Below are 17,672 nucleotides of genomic sequence, written 5' to 3'. Positions count from 1 at the left end.
AAATCAGATCGGGATTTCCGAAAGGCCAGACTAGAGGTGCTGGTAACTGTGGACAATCTCGGCCAATCCATTGGTTGGGTAAACACTTCTTTAAGACATTATCGTACGACAAGCAAATAATATGCCTGGTTCCACTGTGCTGAAACTATATTCCTTGAGTTTGCAGTTGAGGGACAAATCAGTCTTAGGGTGTATGAGACTTTCGGCTCACCCTGTACTATGTGGGTTATGAACAATGTTATAGTGAACATTCAATTCCTTATCTATATTGCCCATGTTTTGGGAGAATTTTTAGCATACATTTCTCATTCCTAGCATTCTTTGTGTAGTTGCAGTCAGTGAATGCCTGGTTTCTTTAGTGTCCATTTAGAGGTCTGCACGGGCTCGGGCCTATAAAGCATAGATCACTTCGGGTTCGGGCCGGGCTTAGGCCTTAAATTTTTAAACATACAACCATATTTCTCGGGCCTAACTTTGTAAATATAGTGTACAACGATATTTATAGGACCGTTCTTTCCAGAGAATTTTCAAAGCACAACTGGAAAATTACACTTCTAATTGCTGTAAATAAAAATACAATTTTACGTCAATTATTAAGTTTCTGTAATTCGGGTTATTTCGGGCTCATTTGATTGTGGCACGAGGTCGGAACGTGCTCGGGCCTAAAGGCTAAAACATACCTGGGACTCGGGTCGGGCTTCACATTATAAATTCACGGGCCGGGCCGAGGTCGAGCTAAAAATTAAGGCTCGTGCAGACCTCTACTGCCCATGTCTCCGATTGATATGCACTGAGAAAAATCCATTATCCGGACAGCGGCATATTGTACAAATATATGGTATCCTTATGTTTACTACAGAAATCAGTACGAAGCATACGTTATCCATATGCTACATACGCATTACCCTTAGATGTTACATCATGCCGTTGCAGGATGTCTGACATATAACTTCCGTATATTATATGCATATACATATGTTACATACGTCAGCTATATGTTATATACGTCTATCTGTACGTGAGATCCTGACCGCATATATCAGTTCTTTTGTTCGTACGGAAAGTACGTTTATTAGGAACACTTATATGGAATGTACTATAAAATATACATGGAATTAATTCACTGAAAATATTCTTTCTCAGATACATCGGTATTTTCTTATTTTAATATAGATCCATTAATTCTAAATCCACTCCAGCCAAGTTTCAAGATGTCATTTATTATTTTTTTTCTTTAATGCTATTATGTCTCAGACGTATTCACTTCAAACTCCGGTTCCTCAGTTCTATCCTTGACTTGAAGTTGTTAAACATTACTTTTACTTTCCCTGTATGTTTTTTTTCTTTTTAATCTGACCTTCCTTGATTTCAAAATAAGCCCTTTTATCATATATTACAGTTGAAAGTTAACGATGCCATCAGAAACCCGACGGTAAGCCAGATGTTCCCCGTTTATGACACTAGCTAAAATACCCATTCCTCGCACAGGGGAATAAGGTTTAGAAGGTAAAGAAGTCAGTAAAATAAATAAATAAGGAAGAGCAATCAATATCGATCATTTCGAATCGATCGTTGTTTCCCACGCTTCTTCCATGACGATGTGGACTAAAGTTGGACTTGAACAGCGTAGGGAGAGTTACTATTCATCTCAGCGATCCGTAAAACTATGAATTTGACACTAATATAAGATATTCTGGTATTTGTCATCTTCCTTTGTGGATACATTTTGATCCTCCTATAATTTCCCGCATGTCAAAATTCGAATAAAGAGCTTCGTGTACACTGAGAAAAAAAAATTGTAGGTGGCGTACTTAAAAAGATAGGTTACATGCGTAATTCCTGTAGTTTTTGGACTTAACGTACAGCAGACGTATAACTGAAAACGTATGTTTTATAATACTTTCTGTATAAGTGCTCCATCTATACGTACTTTCTGTATGAAACAATGTAGGCGGTCAGGATCTCACATACAAATGGACGTATATAACATATAGCTGACGAAGGTAACATAAGTATATGCGTGTGATATACGGAAAACAGTTAGATGTCAGACATCCTGCAACGGCATGATGTAACATCTAAGGGCAGTGCCTATGTTGCATAGGGATAACGTATGCTCCGTACTGATTTCTATAGTAAGCAAAAGGATACCGTATATTTGTACAGTATACCGCTGTCCGGAGAACGGATTTTTCTCAGTGTAGGATGAGATCTGAAGCTACACGATTAGACCCGAGTATAAAATTTGGTGGCTCTACGTCACTCTTTTTCTATGACAAAAGCTGATTATAGACAGACGGACACACACACACACACACACACACACATATATATATATATATATATATATATATATATATATATATATATATATATATATATAATTTTATTATTACTAAAGACTTATTCCTTTGTTTTCCCATTAAAAATATCAAGATACATATTTACGCATATTTGTCAAATGCTTTGGAGGAATAGCTTCATGTTGTCATATTCTCTTCTTCATTCTCACAGTTTTTGAGCACCTGAACAACTGAATAAATTCCACTTACAATTTCGATATAAGTTCCTATGATACCGCTTGATTTAAGAACATTAAAAAAACACCCACATTTTCACCAAGTTGATGCTTTCTTGATGTCAATGAACGCAATACATAAAAAGATAATTCAATGTAATTAAAAAAGATTTAAGTTAAAAAGTACAATAAGCCCCGATGGAATCCCAAGTTACATCTTGGAAAGCTGAGTAGACTACTTGTTGACACAATTAAGTGTGCTATTTGACCTATCTATTAGAACTAGTAGATTTCCAAATGAATGGAAAATATCTAGAGTATATCATATTCCGAAATCTGGTAACATGAAAGGGAGGTTGAAAAATCACAAACGGAGCGCATTTGCTACAGTATTTGAAATTATTCTATCTTAATGTGATTATATTAATGAATCACACCAGAATGTCATTAACAGAATTCCAACATGATTTAGTTCATGTCAGATCAATGATAACAAATCTAGGTGTAATAATTAGTTTCATAGCTAAGCCATTCGAACAGGCAGGACAAGTAGATATAATCCATGTAGATTTTGCCAAAGCCTTCGATAGTGTGAATCATTGTTGGTTGGTTTCCGAACTCAATCAATTCAGATTTTGTCTTGTACTAATTAATATATTTAAATCCTGCTTCGAAAACAGAAAACAAATTACTATATACAAAGATTGTAAATCTACAGAGAATATTTACACCTAACAGAAGTGCCTCAGGAACTCAATTTAGGTCCGTTAGTGTTCCTTATGCTTATTAATTATTTACTTCATTGGATGAAAACAATTACAGACACTCTTGTTTGCAGATAAATATATTAGTCAGCAAAATCCCTAGATGACTGAAAATTGTTTCGGGATGACTTAATTGCAGAAGTTGAGGTCCAGAACCAACACTCTTTATATTAACATTAACAAAACCAATATTATGTATCATGTCCTTCACAAATCGTAAAACTTCAATTCACTTTCTGTGTGAAATGAACAGTATTATTATTCCATTTCTGGAAACTGTAATAGATCTAGGAGTAAATCTCCATCATGATCAAAATTTAACATTCAATGCTCAAAGAGGTTGTTTAATTGGTCTTAGATTCACAGTCAGCATCTCTAAAGAATTCAATAATACTAAGGACATTCAAAATACAGGAATATATTTGAATATATATATATATGTAAACTACGTATATATGAATACTACGTTCGTAGCATTCGCCTGTATATATGAATACTACGTTCGTAGCAAGCTCGAATACGCAGACACTATATGGAATCCACATTCAAAAATAAAAGCAACCAAATTAGAAATAGTTCAGAATAGACTTTTAAGATATTTGATATATAGACACAAATATATCCAATGACATAAAACAGTCAATCTTTTAAACTTTAATGCCCTAAGTATAGAATAGAGAAGAACCATACAGGCAATACTGTTTTATAGTAACATATATTGTATGGACATACTTAACGAATTTCTAATTAATGTTCCAACAAATATAATCTGACCGGAAAATATAACTTTTATTATTATTATTATTATTATTATTATTATTATTATTATTATTATTATTATTATTATTATTATTATTATTATTATTATTATTGTGATACATTCCGCCGGAATGCTATAAGACAGTCACCAGTATGGAGACTGGACGCAACTTACAATAAGTTAGTGAGAGCTAAATCTGAACTGCATATCAATGTTAAGAAGGAGAGGTTGAAAATATAGAATGAATGTACATTATGTAATTGTCTTATAGTGAATTATTGTATATGACAAACACATAGATGATATTTAAATAGTTAAACAGCGTATGTTACGGACATTATAATTGAGTTCTTCAAATTACTATCTCTTACAATAATAAATAAATATGGTATTCTAACTTTCTATTAGTTTTCTCACTACTTGAATGTGAATTAATAACGCTAACGCAGACAACACAACGAAGCGATGGACACACAGAAGATAACAACAACTTTTGAAGATGGTTTTAAACCATTGGCCATCAGTTTGAAAACCTAGCAACACTGGTTATTCACTGTATATATAATGTATACGATTTTTTGCAACGCTGTCGTGCAAGAAAACAGCCCATCAAATCAATGAAGTGTGAAGAGGGTGTACGAAAGATAGAAAGAAAAGGGGATAACCAGGAATGCATGAATCGAATGAAAGAAAATGAATAGAAGAGTGAAAAAAACGAAAGCGAGAATTAAAAGAGGAAGAAAAAAAGAAGGAAAGGGTGATAATCAGCGTCATTGGACACCCGGCTGTCGAGTTCAAAATGAATCACCCTCTCTGGCTCGCCATGACAACTATGAAATTGCTGTGAAATATTTACTCGGGCCAATATGGTACAGGTTCCGGGTGCCACACTAGCTAAACTATTGACAAATCATTAGTTGGACGAGGCCTACTGACTGAGACAGCCGGCTGGCGTAACTGCACGATTGCATAAACAAATCTTGCTCATCGTACATCTACAGAACAAGGAAGGGATGAGGGAAGCTCCCCCGCCAACCCATTTAGCTTGCAATCGCATTACCATTGAAGGACCCTCAGCGCAATAATCTCGACAATATTGAACCAAGATTTAATTAATGGCGGTAAACTTAACACAATAAAAGAGGATAAATGATATAACTGTCGTGGCGAGGAAGGAAGAAGAAGATAATGGGGTGTAAGAATACCCCTCGCTTAACCATTCTGCAATCGTTACGTCATCGTTTCCCTTCTAATAAGCTCCAATGAATTGAAATCAAATCTCTTTCTAAAATCTTTCATATTTCAACATCATTATAATGTGTGTTCTGTCAAAGGGTTTGCATTGCGCGAAAAAGAGAAGGGTTGTTTTAACAAGTAATATAGAAAACATCTCCATCACTTTTTAGACTTCGAAGCTATACTATGCATAAGTATTGAAGGTCATAAAACAGCTATGTCCGCCTGTCCATCGACAAGTGTGAGAGAAAAAACGATAAGATTAGAGAGAAATGTTTATTGACATGGATTCAGTGTTCCAGGAGTAGGTTCCATCTCGACCTTTAACCCTCTATTCAAACCGAAAATGGTAGAAATATACCATTTCTGGTTTCAACGTTGATCCCATAGAGGGAAAAAAATGGTAGTAGATATCGAGAAGCGATTTGTTTTTGAAATGGATTCAATGCCACAAAAATAACCTTTGCTTCCTCTTTTATTTTTCTACAAAAGCCGGAAGCTGTAGAAATCTATACAACTTCTTTCGATTTTAATTCTGATCCTCTTACTAGTTAGAGGAAAAGAAGAAGAAAGAAAGGAAGAAATTAAGTAGCATCTCAACAAAACTTTCAATTAGATTTGATAAAAATAGAAACTGGATTTTAATTAGAAACTCAAACGCAGTATTTTGTACAAAGCCAAAGATGTTTTGTTAGAACATATATGGGGTTGAATATCCAAAATATTAATAAATTATCAATAGAAAGAAGGCCAAATTGAAACGGGTACGTTTGAAAGCCGAACTGAAAATTGCATTGTTTTCAGTGAAAAGGCCGAAACTATTTTCGAGAAAACGAAAACTGATTTGAATTGAAAATCGCACACTTTTTTGAACAAAATCGAAACCTGTCTTGAACTAATCCGAATCAGTTTCGATGAGTAACCGAATTGTGGAAAAACCGAATCGGTTTCTGGTTTTTATTTTTTTCTAAAAATCAGGAACTGATTTGTAGAAAAAACGATTTTGCTTATCCCTAATATATATAGCCTAATAGCCTAGAACTATTAAAATGCAAATATCCTCCTCAACTTAAATCATTTATCATATTATTTAATTCAATTCTGGAAGCAAGCTTCTCCTTAATTATTAGATGTTCAAGAAAAGTGAAAACTTTTGAGCACTTCGAAATATTTAGCTAAGTTTGAAATTGATTTCCTAACTAACTAACTCTATGGCCTATGGAACCCGGAGGTTCAATGCCGCGTTCACAAAAGCTCTCCACTGACTTCTATCCTTAGCTAACTGCATCCAGTTTCTACTTTGTATTCCAATCTCCGCGAGAACCATCTTAATATTGTCCTCCCATCTGCGCCTAGGTCTTCCTAATGGTCGTTTTCCGATTGGTCTTAAAGTCAAGACTTTGAAAGCGTTTCTACTTTCTTCCATTCTAGCTATATGACCCGCCCACCTAAGCCTCCTAGACTTGACGACCCTAACAATGTTGGGTAAACCATATAAATTATGTAGTTCCTCGTTATGAAGTTTCCGCCACTCCCCATTCTCGTTCCTCTTGGGTCCGAATATTCATCTCAGGATCTTGTTCTCAAATACTTTCAGTCTATGTTCTTCCCTCAGAGTAAGTGATCATGTTTCGCAGCCATACAGAACAACAGGCATGATTATCGTTTTGTATATTTTAAGCTTCAATTTCCTGTACAGAATTCGCGACGACAAGAGATCTTGAACCGAATAGTAACACGAATTCCTGCTTTTAGTCGACATTTAATTTCTCCGTGAATATGATTTTTTTTTTCTGTTAATATTGATCCTAGATATTTGAAAGTATCCACTTTATCAAAAGTATTATTTAATATTTTAACGCATCCATAATTTGCCGTCTTCCGATCCCGACGCACTTTCATGTATTTTTTTCTCTGCATTTACTTCTAAACCCATGTCCCTGCAAACGTTTTAATAAAATCTCTGCATTTCTTTCTATTGTTCTCTTATCATTCCCTATTAAATTTACATAATCAGCATATGCCATAACCTGGTGAATACCGTTCAACTGTAGACCCTGGTTGCTATCTTTGATTTTCCTTATACCGTATTCCAGAACGAAGTTAAATAATAATGGCGACAACGGATCTTCTTGTTTCAGGCCATTTTCGACGTGAAAGCTCGTGGACAAAAATTTTCCTACCCGGACTTTACTTTGGGATTCATTTAAACATATCTTAATTAATCTAATTAGCTTTCTCGGTATTCCAAGTTCTGTAAGAACGTTGTATAATATTTCTCTCAGTGGCGGCTGGTGGATTGTGGTTTCGGGTGTTGCAGTACGAACGATAAAAGACAGAAGATATAAAGTTGACTCATTGACTAATCAGCATAACTTTAGATGCAAATGCTATGTGACATGTTAAATTAAATAAAATTCTGCTTTTAAAAAATATAAATGCAGAACATTTTATCCGATTAATCCCCTTAATTAATTAGTAAGTTCATTCTTCTCTCTTTGATTGGAACAAATCTGTCTAATACATGCTGGTTGAGCTCTGGTATTCTTATTGTCAGGTCTTTTTCGATGGAAAGTATAACCAATGGCGATCTTCCTTTCTTGGGACATTCAATTCCTTGAAAGTGTCAATTCTTTCTCATGTGGAAAAAAAAACTTTTCGTCTTTTGCTGACACTATAGGTACAGTTAATATTAATTTCAGAAGCTTTGCAGATTCACTAAATATTTTTTCTAGATTATTGCGAACGATTCATTCTATCAAACTCAGTCCCTGACAGTGATCCGAATTACTCTTCAGCGTTGACTGAAGAGAGTTCGTAGCAGAGATTAGCGTTATAAAAAATGTACATTGAACACACTTTATTCACAGTTTATCCAGGAAAATTTAAAATAAATTGAGGAAATAAATCTGGTGCAAACAACACTACTGCGATAAGATATCCTGTACATTTAAACTGGACTTTTTTTTTCGAACACCCTCCTGAATTGCCCTTTGCTTGTTTTGTCTAAGCCTTAATTGCAAATTTTTCCTCAGTTGAAAGCTGGTCAATGTTTTTTTGTAAGTTATTTACAGAAATCATGGTATACAACAGAATTAAAGCACACACAAAAAATTAAACCTAATAATTAAAAACCAAAACAGCTTATACAAAAGAGGTACTGGTATATGAATTCCGAATGTCACATATTCATACATCAACACACACACATGTGCGTGAAAGAAAAAACTACATTCCAGATCATCTGTCTTGGTTGTTACGCAATGCACGATGAACACAATATACTGCCACATGAGGCGAAACAACGCTTACCAATGTGATATGTTCTGGAAAGGAAACCTCGAAACCCGCTAGATGAAGGATCAGCATGTAACAGAAGCCAAATATCAAAGAACATCAAAACAAACCGCACTGCCAGTTCTACACCCAGAAATGTTAACTGGGAGGGTCCAAAATATTTGAGGGAGGTCCAATACGTCTACATAATATGGAACCCGTCTTATTCTGCACCCGAAAAGACGATAAGTAATTCTTACTTACTGTCACCTATATTTTTAGAAAAAATGATAGAACGATTGTTTCTATAAGAAAAGAAAGAGTACATGATGAGACGTAAAATAAAATACAGTGAAACCTCTGAATAACGGGCACCAATGGGACATGAATTTTTGTCCGTTATTGAGAGGTGTCCGTTACAGAGAGGTTATATAAATTTAATCTCATAACGGTAATTGTGTGCTATAATATGCAGTAAATACATTCTGTATGAACGTAAGTACGTAAAATTCAATATGAAAATACTCTATTTAGTATGTACTTGAATTACTGGAAGGGATGAAGGAGAAATTCATTTCTGTTAAATAATATTATTGCTGGGGGATGTGTTAATATATTCGTATACCGGTACTGCAAAAGATAATGCGGGTATGTTAACTTTCTTAAGTACATGTCATTACCCTGTAAGAGTTTCTCATTTATTTCAAAATCTCAGAACCTTCTGAAAAGATGCGTTAGGAACCAAGTAATCGGCTAAACTCTTTTGTTTAGTGAAAAATGCATATTTTTTTCCTCTACAAGGGTATAAAAGTCATTAGCAAGTGTCCTCTGAGAATCCTCAGTACGGTTGCGGAAGAAACGTGTGTGTGTGTGTGTGTGTGTGTTTGTACTGGTGCGGTATCTTCGTTGGCGGAATGAATGAAAAGGCATTATGGAAGTGCATATTTTTATTGATCTAGCTCCAATTACAAAGAATACTTTCTTAGAGAAAGTGAAAAAGGAAGCCCGGAAAACTCCAACCCAGACTTGTTCCAGTATCATAAGTAAAAGAAAAATGTTGCTCCCCCCCCCCAAAAAAAAAAGTGAGAGAGGAAACATTGCTTGTTGAAAAAGTTATTGTAAAACAATGTTTGTTTTGTTATCTATGAAATTGTCGGGAAAGATGGAAGGCCCAAAGGCAAAAGGATTAAATTTGTTAGAGAAAGGAAGATTGTTCGCATAGAATTCTTGGCCATACGACTGACCCTGCATGAGTGTTATCGCGTATTGAAGGTTTTCTAGGATTTCCAGAAGAAAGCAGTTCATTGCGGGCAGAAAAAATAATAATTTCAAATTCAGCTTGAAGCTGTTCTGTTTGATGGTTCACCAGGTCTAGACTTCATGATAGATATACTTGTAAGGAATAATATATCACAGAACTGAGAATAATTCCTGTCCGTTATGAAGAGGTTATTGAAACGTCTGGGGGGAAATAGGACTGTCCGCGTCCGTATCTGAGAGTGTCCGTAAATGAGAGGGTTTTGTTCCATAAGGGAACATATAATTTTGCCGGGACAAAATATTGTGTCCGTATTATAGAGGTGTCCGTTGTTGAGAGGTGTCCGTTAAGGGAGGTTTCACTGTATTTAGCCTACATCAATCGTTTCTCTGTTAAACAAGTATAGTTCGTTAAGAAAGTCTACAAATGTTAGTCAAGTTTCGAAGTTTTTGGGAGGTCCGGACCCGGTGAACCCCCCTCGTGGATACGCCCCTGAGCATTGCTAACTAGTCCCAAGTTCAATGTGGCGTTGCCCATCATGCAGTTTTATGTGGAAATTATCAAGAGTATAAAATATACTTATTTTATAAAATAAATATGTTTATACTAAAATACTATCCACAGAGGGGGGGGGGGAACGATTCTACATACTGACTTATTGATATTTGATTCACAAATTACTGTAGAAGAAGCCTTCATTATCAATATAAGCTAAGAATTAACTTGTAAATGCGGATCTACTTTCATTTGTTTTCTCCTCTACTAGACATTTTCTTTCTTATTTTGTAATTCTGCGATCACTTTTTTAAATTGTCATTATATTGATTTGCTTCAGTATGGTCCCGTAATTTAAAAATATGAATACATAAAAACAAATTCCATTTGTTAATTGCTAGTGATAGAAAATTTAGGAATCTCATTTAGCGCGAAAAACCTTCTCGTTCACTGGAAACCGTGCTGTGTTGCAGAAGCACTGCAACGACCAGTCCCTTTAACTTCTGAAATAGGAGAAAGGAGACTTAACATTTGCTCCAATTGCCGCGCTGAAGGAATCTGGTCGTTGCATGCTCGCTGCAACACAATATAAATTAGAGAACTCTGAGATGGATTATTTTTCGCTTTTTAAAATGGATTAACGGAACGGACAGTTACAGAAGTAAAAAAATGTTATTTAAAGTGTATATATGCGAGTATTAAAAAGTATTTTTTCTGTTCTTTACTACTATTGATAATAATACTTTTCTTGAAATACTTTGGTCGTTGCGCAACGCTGCAACACTAACATTAGCCGCCACTGGTTTCTCTCCTAACCGAGTCGTACGCCTTTCTAAAATCAATAAATAGTTGATGTACCGGGGTATTGCATTCTCACTTTTTTTCGAGTATTTGGCGAATGGTAAATATTTGGTCGATAGTTGATCGATTTCGTCTAAATCCGCACTGATAATCTCCAATAATTTCATCTTCGTATGGGGTCAGTCTTGCTAATAGAATATTTGAAAGGATTTTATAGGATGTTGACAGAAGAGAAATGCCTTGATAACTATTACAGTCAGTTTTGTCGCCTTTCTTGTGAATTGGAACAATGATTGATTCTTTCCACTCTTGTGGCAATTCTTCCTTGTTCCAGATAAGGAAAATGAGTTTGTGTATCTTGTCCACAATTTTTCGCCTCCAGCTAAAATTAACTCAGCCGGAATGTCATCTACATCCGGAGATTTGTGTTTCTTTAATTTCTTTATAGCGGTTTCTACTTCTATTCGGTTGGGTTCAGGAATATACGGTTCTGCGGTGTGTATCTCCTTTTCTCCACGCACACTAGTTTTTGATTGCGTATTAAGCAAATTGTCAAAGAAATCTTTCCATCTATTTAAGATGCTATCCGTATCAGTGAGAACTGTACCGTCAGATTTCTTTAATATATAAGCACGAGGTTGGTAGCCTGTCTTAAATTCGTTGATTCCCTTATACATGTCCCGGATGTTTTTATTTTTACTATTATCTACAAGTTCCTTAATTTTAGCTTTCAGAAAATCGCGTTTCTTTGTTCTAAAAGTTGGAAGTTTCCCGCCTGATATCTGCGAAATTTTGTGTAGTTATATCATTCGGATTTTGTAGCCAGCGTAATTTTGCCTGTTTTCTCTTCTCTGCTAGTTTTATGCATTCCTGGTCGAACCATGGTTTGTTCCTACGTATTTCCGCGTGTCCCAAATTTTGTTTTGCTGAAATTTTAATGCTATCTCTAATTTCAATCCAGGTATCCTCAACACTAGTGCACTCCGTATCTTCTAAAGCCGAGAATCTATTCGAAACTTCAATGTGGTATTTCTGTCTTACCTGGCTGTCTTCTAATTTCTTTAAATTGAATCTCTTCGTTTTCGGACAATGAATATTATCTTTATTCAACGATAACCTCTCTCGTATTATAGCTGCTACCAGGTAGTGGTCAGTGTCACAATCAGCCCCTCTAAACGACCGGACATCAATTATGCTAGATTGCCTTCTTCTATCTACTAAAACGTGATCAATTTCATTATGTGTTTTCCTGTCTGGTGATGTCCAAGTGTATTTATGAAGGTCGAGGTGTGGGAATTTTGTACTCTTCACGATTAGGTTTTTGGATGTTGAGTTCACGAGTCTAACACCGTTGTCATTACTTTCCTTATGCAGACTTTCGTTCCCTATAATCGGTTTGAAAATATCCTCTCGTCCTACCTTCGCATTCAAATATTCCTAATAGAATTTTCATATGGTATCGCGGGAGTTGGTCAAATATCCGTTCCACTTCTTTGTAAAAACTGTCTATTATATCGTCATCCTTATCTTCAGTTGGGGCATGTACATTTAAAACAATAATATCACACCACCGTCCCTTAAGAGTAATAAAAAAAGTCTGTCAGTAACAAATTCAACCCGTTTAATTGCTGGTAATATACGTTTATGAACGAAAAACCGTGTTCCTAACTGTGATTTTTATTTCCTTCCCCGTAAAAGAACGTAAAATTTCCGGAATTCACAGACCCATTTCCTTCCCCCCTAACTTCCTGAACTCCTACTACGTCCATCCTGTATTTTTCTAACTCACTTTACTAAATATCCTATCTCTTTTGCAATTTGTTGTGTGTAGTGTGAAAATATCCATAGCACACCTCAAAAGTTCACAAAATCAGGAAGACCTACAAATGAATATCACATATCAGTATGCACGTAAGTGTGAAGGCACCTCATTTTCACTTTACTTCAGTTTATAAATGTTTTTCAGATTATAAATGTTTATTCAGTAAATGGGACACAAAATCTTTAACTAATCTTCAACAAATTCCTTGGTCTTCTTTTGAAACTTGTTTCTTGGTAATGACATATAACATAATATTAGATGAAAATGTCATGAATATCTAGTGTACCTCAAGTCGTGGTCCAGTTAATTTATGGTGAAGTCTGTAATAGTTAATGTTTTTGATAGGAATATAAAATATTGACAGTAAGCAAAAATACAGTTTTTTTAGTTGTTGTTGCAATTATTTCTAATAGACAAGGTAAACTGTATTTATCTATTACAATATGGAAAAACAAAAACTAGATTCAGATACGGGATTTATCTGTAAAGTAAGGTTACAATCCCTGTAGGCGGAAATGAAATATTTCGTACCTTAATTGACTATACTGGCTTTTACTGTCAGCCTTCTCTTCCCTCTTGTCGCTGCTCCTCATTACGTGAAGTCTAATGGGAAAGTAATACATGTTTACAATGGTTACGCTTATTCAGAATCCCGCCAAATATGAAGTGCGTTCCGTCATATGTTTTCTCCAAGTACAAGGTAGAAATACCCAGCGGATATTGACAGACCACTTGTTCCCGTTTATTGAAAGATTGTGAGTTGATAACAGATAACGAAATGGTGTTGTGCATTCTTAGGAAGCAGGACCTACAGGATGTGATTGAAAAGTACCGAAACTTTTCCCGCCGCGCGGCTCCCTTGCGTTCGAAAAATGTGAAGGGTGGGGGAAAATGTGCGCGGGACCTTCTTCTTTCAAGCGAAACTTGGCCCAGTGCGCTGCGAGCAGCGGTTGAGAAAGCATCGCTGTGCGCACGAATGTCGTTTTGGTCGTCGGTCACGTTTTTTGAACGCCGAAAATGGAGTCAAAGATTGACCAACGCTCGTAGCACCATGTTTCATCTCGGGATCGTACCCGTAGCACCATGTTTCATCACCACTGATCACACTGTCTAATAACTCTTCGTCGGCTTCCACACAATCCAGCACTACACGACTCATTTTCACTCGCAGTTCTTTTTGCTCCTCGGTCAACACCTTGGGGACCAGTTTGGCGCACACCTTCCGCATGTTCAATTCTTCAGTCACAATTTTTTGCACTGCATAGTATGTCAAATTAAGTTCTTTGCTGATCTCCCGGAGGGTTGTCCGACGGTCAGGTTCAGGTATTCGCGAACTCGGTCGACGTTTTCATCGGTTTTAGACGTCGACGGCCTCCCAGAGCGTGGTTCGTCATCGGCGTCCTCCCGGCCTTCCCTGAAGGCCTTGTGCCACTCAAAGATCCGAGTACGGGACATCACATCTTCCCCAAAGGCTTCCTTGAGCAGGTCCTGGGTCTCGGTGAACGTCTTTTTTTTAGTTTGACACAAAACTTGATGGCGTAGCGTTGGTCAATCTTTGACTCTATTTTCGGCGCTCAAAAAACGTGACCGACGACCAAAACGACGTTTGCGCGGACAGCGATGCTTTCTCAACCGCTGCTCGCAGCGCACTGGGCCAAGTTCCACTTGAAAGAGGAAGGTCCCGCGCACATTCCCCCCTATCCCTCACATTTTTCGAACGCCAGGGAGCCGCGCGGCGGGAAAAGTTCCGTACTTTTCAATCACACCCTGTAAGAGGATGAAAAGATCAAAAATGTTCCAGCAGTAGGCGCTAGAGAGCAATGACTGTGGATACAGAAGCTAGTACTCCGACTTAACAGTGTTTGTACAATAGAAGCAATGGAACCCTTGTATCAATAAATACGTTGTAGTAGACATTCTGTCAGATACATATTTTTTGAATGAATACTAGCCGTTGTAACCTTACTTTGCGGACCACCTAGTATTCAAAAGTTTTATTATTAATTATTATTGCTGTATTTCTCGCATGGGAACTATCTTGTTGCCTCTGCGTATTCAGTTGACCCTTTCTACTTCTGAGCCCTGATGGAAAACTACTGCAAACCAATACACCAATAGGAAACTAGGGCTGAAGATAAGCTACTACTTTCATATTTCTTGCGCATCTTCACACATGACTTAAATGAAGCTCGTCATTTTACTTTTGATTATTTACATAAACTTGATAAAAGTAGCGGAAGCTGCTGTCAAAGCGGAAGTGTGAGTTAGATGGCTAGAAGTATTCGGTGGGTGATGATGGAAGGGTAGACGAGCAAGTATGGTACCTGGAAGCAGTTATGTCTTATTCAATCAAGTACTGGAGTGTTGTAAAGTACAGACGAAAATTTGAAGCGCCCTAACGAGAGTTCAAGAGATCTAATGGGATATAGACCAAAGTGGGATCAGAATTGAAGTGACACGTATTTTGAGTACGTAAGACTATCTTTCAAATCTGGGTGAAACGAGCAGTGACGTAATGGTTCAATGTGTTTCGGGAAGATATGTAGGACAGCTTCCGTTCAGGACGAACCCAAACTGACAATTCAGCTACTTTGTACCCTGCTAAGGGGGCATCGACAATGAACTGTGCGTGACTTACCCGTAGAAGTAAGCATATGCTACAATATCACGCTTCAGATTGCTCACAACATTCTTATGTTCTCCAAAATATAGCGTTGTGAACACTTCATCCAATGCTTGAAGCATAAAAATGACAATAGTATGAAATTGTACCGGACTTGGTGCACCACTACGAGAGAGAAGGTGACAATTTCCTTAGACTGATCATCATTATGGTTGAAACCTGGGCTCGCTCGTATGAACCACGCTTGAAGCCACAGTCCAACGGGTGGAAGCATCAGGAATCTCCTAGTCTAAAGACAGTCGAGTCGGTCTGGCAGAAGTTGGTGGTTTGAAACTGATGTTCATGGTGGCATTACGACAACTACAAGGTAATGAATACTACATCATTTTGTATACCACATGCAGATGGTTAATACAGTCTACCACTTAAATTTTTTGCATCATTTGCGTCCTTCATGTACTGAAGAGAAAATGACGGAATTTGCTGGTAATGATTCTCATCATCTCACATGACAATATCGGTAACATATTTCGTACATCCAACACTGTCGGTGCGGTTACGGTCTCTCCGCTAAGATCAAAGAATTACTTCGCGGAAAGCATTACAACACATGAGGGTTATTATCGATGCTATAGAGCGGTCACTGCGAAATCTCGACAAATATGGAGGTGGTGATGTATGACGTCTTCCTCAGATATGACAAAAGATCGTACACATAGTGGATAATTACACTCAAGCAATGTACTAACTAGTGGCGGCGATTGAACATTAGAAGTAGGGTTGCAAGATATGATTTGAATATTTGCATATCAATGTTAGTTTTCCTGGTAGTTTCTAACACTTTGTTTGACGAAAGGTTGTATAACTAATAGGATACTATCTTTTTAAGTTAAAATGCCGTATATCGTATTTCATATTTTATTAAGTAAATTGACAAGAGCAACACACGCAGTTTCTAACCTAAACAACGAAAGTGTAAGAAGAGATTTGATTCCTTGCTCATGAACATCTTAAAATTCTGTCCGGAAAATTGTTTGATCAGATTATTTAATAACAAATTTGTAAAACAAATAAATAGAAAGGATAATATTAATCATAGTAATGAATAATGAGATTTGTTTTGCTAAAGTTATATAGAAACTAAGGATTAATGAACAACTTGTATTTTTAATTCCACATATGCAATTAAATGCATGTTATTACTCTTAGAAAATGAAAAACAGTAAATACTACAAGCATATGCTACGACATTTAAAGAAATACCAATTCCAATATTAATGGCTTTGAATTGCAATTAAAACGCAATTCCTGTAGCTTTCTTAGCTCCACGGGAAGACAAATAACCAATACGTACTCACGCAACGGCAAATATTATAGGCAACATTTTTTTTTCTAGGAACCAGTAATACATACAAAAACTTTACATTACCAAATGAAACTATATACATTAAGGGGTCACTTCAAAAAAGTGGGAGGGCAACTGCCCCCTCTTGTCCCCTCGTAATCGCCGCCCCTGGTATTAACGTATTTATTCTGCAAATAAAGCCAGGTAAGAATTATATCAATGTTTCCATTACTCGTTATCCATCTTGGACATTACATTTTATATTAATAAAAAAGGAAAGCATTATTAATTTTTTATTTTTAGAGGTTACTATTCTGTTTCAATAAGATAAATATTCATTGTTTCAAAACTTGTAAATGCTATAGCAACTTCATTGAATTCTGTACGCTACAACTGTTTCAAACACATTTCGTTTAACTTGGATCTAATTTATGATACAATGGATTATAAATATGTATACTAACAAAAGAAGTGAGGATAGGTCAGACATTATTTTTGTTCAAAAGTCAAGGGCATAATTCAAGTTTCGTCTAACAGCTCACATTTCGTGCGTCATCAAACGTATATGAAGACATAGGAACTCATTCATTACTCGAGGAGGTGGGTGAAATAAGTTTTAACAATTTATTTAATGTAACACTTATAAATAATGTTGCGTTGTGTAGTAAAGTAACTGGAATTTCATTAAGAAAGTTGAAAATTACAGTGAATGGACATTACACGATCATCACATTTACTTATTTACTTTTTTAAATTTAATTTTGCGATTCCTCT

General features: G+C 36.3%; 1 protein-coding gene across 2 annotated transcripts in view; it reads left to right on the top strand.

Moving 5' to 3' along the window:
- The window catches only part of LOC145681596 (uncharacterized), an 84,397-nt gene that overhangs the window by 16,288 nt on the left and 50,437 nt on the right, over window positions 1-17,672 (top strand). Inside the window, exon 1 of one of the 2 annotated variants that reach the window (XM_081753221.1) lies at window positions 17,394-17,498. The exons of the other annotated variant lie outside the window; for it this stretch is intronic. The gene's annotated coding sequence lies outside the window, so the exon portion shown is untranslated. Of the gene's footprint in view, window positions 1-17,393; window positions 17,499-17,672 lie in introns of those variants that run through there. 2 annotated transcript variants of the gene reach the window in all.

Source organism: Thermobia domestica, chromosome 3, assembly GCF_964235325.1.
Source record: "Thermobia domestica chromosome 3, izTheDome1.hap1.1, whole genome shotgun sequence".
Lineage (NCBI taxonomy): Eukaryota > Metazoa > Arthropoda > Insecta > Zygentoma > Lepismatidae > Thermobia > Thermobia domestica.
Note: the sequence above shows the minus strand (reverse complement) of the source record. Positions and strands in the feature narration are given on the sequence as shown.